Source organism: Ovis aries, chromosome 15, assembly GCF_016772045.2.
Source record: "Ovis aries strain OAR_USU_Benz2616 breed Rambouillet chromosome 15, ARS-UI_Ramb_v3.0, whole genome shotgun sequence".
Lineage (NCBI taxonomy): Eukaryota > Metazoa > Chordata > Mammalia > Artiodactyla > Bovidae > Ovis > Ovis aries.
Genome location: NC_056068.1, coordinates 5,886,933 through 5,894,212, shown reverse-complemented (window position 1 = coordinate 5,894,212; position 7,280 = coordinate 5,886,933).

The window sequence follows — 7,280 nt, the reverse complement described above, 5'->3', positions numbered from 1 at the left end:
AAATATCTATCTATGTATCTATATCTATATCTATATATACATACTTCTGCTTCATTGACTGTGTGGATCACAACAACCTGTGGAAAATTCTTAAAGAGATGGGAATACCACCTTACCTGTCTCTTGAGAAAGCTATATTCAGGTCAAGAAGTAACAGTTACAACCAGAAATGAAACAACTGACTGGTTCAAAATTGAGAAAGGAGTAGGACAAGGCTGTATATTGCCACCCTGCTTATTTGAGTTACATGCAGAGTACATCATGAGAAATGCTGGGCTGGAGGAAGCGCAAGCTGGAATCAAGATTGCTGGGAGAAATATTAATAACCTCAGATATGAAGATGATAGTACCACTCTAAAGGCAGAAAGTGAAGAGGAAGTAAAGAACTTCTTGATGAGGGTGAAAGAGGAGAGTGAAAAAGCTGGCTTGAAACTCAACATGAAAAAACTAAGATTATGGCATCTGGTACCATCAATTCATGGCAAATAGAAGGGGAAAAAGTAGAAGCAGTAACAGATTTTACTTTCTTCTCCTCCAAAATCACTGCAGATGGAGACTGCAGCCATGAAATGAAAAGACTCTTGCTCCTTGGAAGAAAAGCTATGGAAAATCTAAACACCATATTAAAAAGCAGAGACATCACTTTGCCAACAAAGATCTGTATAGTCAAAGCCATGGTTTTTCCAGTAGTCATGTACAGATTGTACAGATACCTGTACATGTTTTACCATAAAGAAGGCTGAACACTAAAGAATTGATGCTTTTGAGTTGTGGTACTAGAGAAGATTCTTGACAGTCCCTTAAACTGCAAGAAGATTAAATCAGTCAATTCTAAAGGAAATCAACCCAGAATTTTCACTGGAAGGACTGATGCTGAAGCTGAAGATACAGTACTATGGGTACCTGATGCAAAGAGCCAACTCACTGGAAAAGACCCTGATGCTTGGAAAGATTGAAGGCAAAAAAGAGGAGGGCAACAGAGGATGAGATGGTTAGTTGGCATTACTGACTCAATGGGCATGAGTTTGAGCAAACTCAGGGAGATAGTGAAGGACAGGGAAGCCTGGTGTGCTACAGTCTATGGAGTTGCAAAGAGTCAGACATGTCTTAGTAACTGAACAACAACAGGCGCCCTTTTCTTTTCCTTTCTACCTTTCTGAATTTTCTAACTCCTCTAAAACAAATATTTATTGCATTTCAAGGAACTTTTTTTAAAGCCCTTAGTTTAGAATGGTAAGACTAATAATGATACAAACATATTTGTATGATTATTCTATAATTAGGTATCAGGCTAAAGACAAGTATGACTTTATCTTCTCTCAGAGCTTAGACCTAAAGAAGAACAAAACAACATTCTCTCCATATGGAGAGGAAAATCCAGAACTTAATTCAAATTCTTTCCTCCAATGTTGTTGTTGTTTCCTCCAATATATCTACTGATCTGTTTCCAGTGGCCCACTCTTTGTATAGATAGTGCTGTCATTAGCCTGAATATCTGACTTAAATCCTAGTGGAGTTAACCTTTAAAAGAGAGTTGTACTAGGAGTCAAGATACTTGCTTTCTCTTGTCAGCTTGTTAGCAAAGCACAAGCCTGTGTGCCTGAGCAGAGTGAGGCCAAACAGTACCAAAACATAGGAGTTTGGAACAGAGAAAGGTTTATTAAGGACCCTGTAAGGAGATGGGTGGCTCATGCCTTAAAAGCCTCAAGCTCCCTGAAAGCTCTCAGCAAAGCCCTTTTACAGAAAAGGCGAGGGAGGGGCACGTAGTTGTTGCCAACAAAGTTCTCAGTGTCAGTTCCTTTTTTATTGAGGTCACATCATGGTCAGGTAAGAATGTTTCTATTCATCTCCACCAAATAAATATTAAGAATGTTTCTATTCATCTCCACCAAATAAACGTTACTCTCTGTTCTGATGAGAAAGGGCAAGGTCCCAAGGCATACCTTTCCCCTTCTAAGGGGTGAGCCCTGGCTGAAGAGGCAGAGCTCAGCTGGCAGCTCCCTCAGGGCCAGGCCCCCAGACCTCTCCCAGCTGTCATTGTTCAGGGAGTCAATTACCCAACTCAGCTGGCACTCAGGCTTCTCAACCTGCCCAGGCCAGGTCCTACAGCCGACATCCTTTGCACCCTGCTGCTGCTGAAGAAGCTCACCACCCACTCAAGGCCTGGGCTGGCCAGGGGGTGACCTAACGAGGGCTCTGGAAATGTGAAGAACACAGCCCCCAGCCTATCCCTGGGCCCCCAGGTCACCAGCAGGATGACCCTGGGGAGAAGGCCCGAATCTGCCTCTTAACCTCACTCTCCGCTTGATGGCCACCACTCACACTGGCTGATTGGGCCCACTGATGGTCTCATGGTAACTGTTGCCTGGTAACAGGGAGTGAGCTAACTGTACACAGCAAACGCAGTGTGCTAAGGGCTGCCTATGGCCACATGCTGCTACAAGATCTGTAGTTGACTTTCTGTATCTATGGTCAAGCTATCTAACCAGTTTTGCCCTTGATTTCTAAATCTTAAAAATGAGGAACTTACATGCATTGTTGGTATGAATGTAAAATGATGTGACTGGTGTAGAAAACAGATTATCAGGTCCTCAAAAAGTCAAATACAGAATTTCATATTACCCAGCAATTCTACTCCTAGGTATACACCCAAAAGAATAAAAATTGGACGCAGATATTTTAAAATCAATGTTCAAAGCAACATTTTTCACAATATTCAAATGGTAGAAACAACCCAAGTGTCCATTCAAAGAGAAATGGGTAAACAAAATGCCCTATATACATACAAATGGTTCTGAAAATGGTTCCGTGGCGACAAGACAGTTTCCCAACAAACAATGCTTTGATACCAGTTAGGTGTCTTACATTTTAACTCAGTTTTGATACTTTCTGCCAGGAGATAGAATCAGATTCCACAGGTCAGGGATTTAGTCATACAAGACTGCCCTGGGCTTCAGATGCCAATCAGAAGTCCAGGTTGTTACCTGTGCTTGTGACCAACTGACTATAAATCAGAGGTTCCCCATGATCCCCTCTTTGGATTTGGTTAATTTGCCTGAGTGGTTCACAGGACTCAGGAAACCCTTCTATGTGCCAGATTATGGTTTTGTTATCAAAGGATAACCCAGGGACAACCAGACAGAAGGGGTGCAAGGGCAAGGGATGGGAAAGGGCACTGAGCTTTCATGCCCTCTCCAGATGCACCAATCTCCAGCAGAGTCACGAAGCTGAAAGCTCTTCAAACTCTCCTTCTGAATCTTTATGGAGGCCTCATTAAATAGTCATGATTGATTAAATCAATAGACAGTGGTGATGATTCAACATCTAGCCCCTCTCCCCTACCTGATGGTCAGGCTAAGGGGCTGAAAGTGCCAACCCTCCAATCACCAGGTTGGTTGCCATGGCAACCAGCACCCAGTTTTGGTTAACCTGCATTCCAAAAATCACCTCATTAACATGACAAATGAAACATCTATTTCTCTCACCACTTAGATGATGCCAAGTATTTCTAAAACCCCTGTGCTAGAAATGGGAACAAAGATCAAATGTCATGTTGGCCAAAAAGTTTGTTGGGGTTTTTCTGTAACATCTTATGGAAAAATTCCAATAAACTTTTTGGCCAACCCAATGCCTATTTCCTGATATAAACCACAGTATCACAACATACAATGGAATATTGCTCAGTTGAAGTTCTGATACATGCAGTGATGTGGATGAACCTTGAAAACATGCTAAGTGAAATAAGACAGACACAAAAGGAAAAATATTGTATGATTCCATTTCTGTGAGGTACCTAGAAATAGGGAAATTCATAGCGACAGAGAATGGATTAGAATTTATCAGGGACTGGGGGAGGAAGAAGCAGGGAGTCAATTGTTTAATGCGTACAGAGTTTCTATTTAGGGTGATGAAAAAACTTTGGAAAGAGCTAGTGGTGATGGTTTCACAACCTTCTGAATGTAATTAATGACACTAAATTGTACACATAAAATGGTTAAAGTGGCAAATTTTATGTTACATATATTTTGCTACCATAAGAAATTGAGAGATTTCAATAAGATTTTTTAAAAAATCTTTGAACTCTAATTTTCTATAATACGATGGCCAAAGTGCTAGTGGGAGAAGGGGACTGATTTGGGTGGTGAAGGACATGTTAGAATTAGTCCACTGGAACTCTGTGAAGACAGTAAAACCCCAAAATGGCAGATGAGAGGCTGTCGGCCAAATCCAGCTAGGAGGTGTGTTTTGTTTGTGCAATGTCTACCGACATAGCATTTAAAGTTTTAAAAGAATTGGTTGTTAAAATGTTCAACCTGAGTTTATTAGTGTTAGGAGAACCACTGACTAAAACTATCTGCCCTGGCCAGGCACAATAGTTATCTAATCACCTACAGGAGTTGTCTTACAACAGGAGGTCCAGGTAAGGAACTTGAAATTAACAATCTACCACCAACCAGAAAAAAAATGGGGAAAGGTCAAATGTAGAGGAGACACCAGTCTATATTTCCTACCAACCTCCCAGAATCCTTCTCGCTGAAATCCGTCTTGGCTGAGTGATGTGCAAGCAACCAGGAAGAACCCTAAGAGATGACCTAGGAACGAAGCCTACTAGCACAAAACCTGTGACTGTGAGCCAGGTGGCCGAGCAGTTCTCCTGTGTTCCCTTCCCCTATTGCTCTGTGCACCTGGGCGTTTCTTTACAATAAAATCTCTTTCTTTGTAAGCATGAATTCAGACAGTTCATTTCCAAGAGCCCACTCTTGGGCCCTGGAAGGGGCCTCTGTTCCTGAAACATTGCTATGAAAAATTCTGATTTCAGATTTTCTTTGAAATATTAAAAGATCTGGTAATACCAGATACAAACTCTCAACTAGCTGGAGTTTTGAAATCGCTATGACCTTTAAGCAGTACACCCTCTCCAAATAGCCCCTCTGGCCTTTAGTATCGTATTCCCAACTGGCCTCACTGATCTCTGCTACTTGCCTGTCTCCTGTGAAATTTGAACTTGTGGCCTCTAGCACAAATCAATGATCAGGTGAATTTTTCTGAGAGCCCTGTGCTTTGTTTGTCAATTTCTTTAAAGAAAAGTATTGTCAACTGAGGAAAAAAAGGCACAATCTAAAAGTTGAAAATTATGTTTTATTTGGTGTACTTACTGAGGACTTAAACCTGAGAGACGGACTCTTAGATAGCTCTGAGGAATTGTTCCAAAGAGGTAAGGAAGTAGCCAGGATATGTGAGGTTTTGCAAAAACCAGGTAGTTCAAACATCAGAAGATTACTATTAATTAAAATAAAACCGGACATCTCAAGTTGATGAATATAGGACTTTTCTAGGGACAGAGGAGCCTGGCAGGCATCCAGGGGACTGCAAAGAGTCAGACACACTGAGCAACTGAGCACACATTTATGTGCATAGGGGAAGATGCAAGAGTTTGGGCTCATTGAAATCATTCCTTTGATATGCATCTTAACTGTCTGGGGCCAGTACGCTGTTCTTTCCCATCTTGAGTTCCCTCAGAGTGCACACTTGGGAGTGTCTGCAGTTGCTGATGGCTTGGTGACTGCAGCATTTTTTGTTTTCTGATGTTACAGGAGACATTAGTCATCCACAGTGTTGAAAGAAATTTAATTCTTTCTGTTCCTTTCTTACCTCTTCTACAACATGGAAATGACTTTTTATGCTACCACTTAAGGTCTCAGTAACTGACATGAATATGTGTGAATAATTTTTTGAACATAGAGTTCTAAACAGTACTTAAAGAGATAATTCATGCATGCAGTTCTTACAGATTTGATCACTGCTTCTGTTGCGGTCATCAAGATCAGTTCAGTTGCTCAGCGTCTCCAACTCTTTGTGACCCCATGGACTGCAGCACACCAGGCTTCCCTGTCCATCACCAACTCCCAGAGCCTGCTCAAACTCATGTCCATCAAGTCAGTGATGCCATCCAACCATCTCATCCTCTGTCATCCCCTTCTCCTCCTCCCTTCAGTCTTTCCCAGCATCAGGGTCTTTTCCAAGAAGTCAGTTCTTTGCATCAGGTTGCCAAAGTATTGGAGCTTCAGCTTCAGCATCAGTCCTTCCAATGAATATTCAGGACTGATTTCCTTTAGGATTGACTGCTTTGATCTCCTTGTAGTCCAAGGGACTCTCAAGAATCTTCTCCAACACCACAGCTCAAAAGCATCAATTCTTCAGCACTCAGCTTTCTTTATAGTCCAACTCTCACATCCATACATGACTACTGGAAAAACCATAGCTTTGAGGATATGGGCCTTTGTTGGCAAAGTAATGTCTCTGCTTTTGAATATGCTGTCTAGGTTTGTCATAGCTTTTCTTCCAAGGAGCAACCGTTTTTTAATTTAGTGGTTTCAGTCACTGTCCGCAGTGACTTTGGAGCCCAAGAAAATAAAATCTGCCACTGTTTCCATTGTTTCCCCATCTATTTGCTATGAATTGATGGGACCAGATGCCATAATCTTAGTTTTTCCCATGTTGAGTTTTTCACTCAACCTGAGCCAGCTACTTCACTCTCCTCTTTCACTTTCATCAAGAGGCTCTTTAGTTTTCTTCACTTTCTGCCATAAGGGTGGTGTCATCTGCATATCTGAGGTTATTGATATTTCTCCCAGCAATCTTGATTCCAGCTTGTGCTTTATCCAGCGCAGCATTTGGCATGATGTACTCTGCATAGAAGTTAGATAAGCAGCATCACAAAAGCAGGCTTGACATACTCCTTTCCCAATTTGGAACCAGTTTGTTGTTCCATGTCCAGTTCTAACTGTTGCTTCCTGACCTGCATACAGGTCTCTCAGGAAGCAGGCAAGCTGGTCTAGTATTCCCATCTCTTTAAGAATTTTCCACAGTTTGTTGTGATCCACACAGTCAAAGACTTTAGCATAGTCTGTTGCAGGGAGGAAGGCAATTCTGACTCCATGTTGGAGACTGTTTCTTTGACTTGTTTTTATTATTATAATCATACTCAGTGGCTTGCCAGGAGGACCCCACGCCTCTGCTTGACTGTAAACTAAGGTGCCTTTGTTCAGCTCCTGACGGTTTGTCCCTGCCCACTTGTGAATAAAAGAGATTAACACAGCTCTTCCAAAGGCTGGACATTCCCTTGGAGATATTTTGTAAGACTGAAGACGCTTTCACCTTATTTCCCCACTGCCTCTCCCTCTCTATTCTGCCTTTTGTCTTTAGTTCCTCATTGCTTCTTTCTCTCTGATCTGTAAAAGAACCTGGCATCCAGACCCCAAAAAGACAGTTATTTTGAG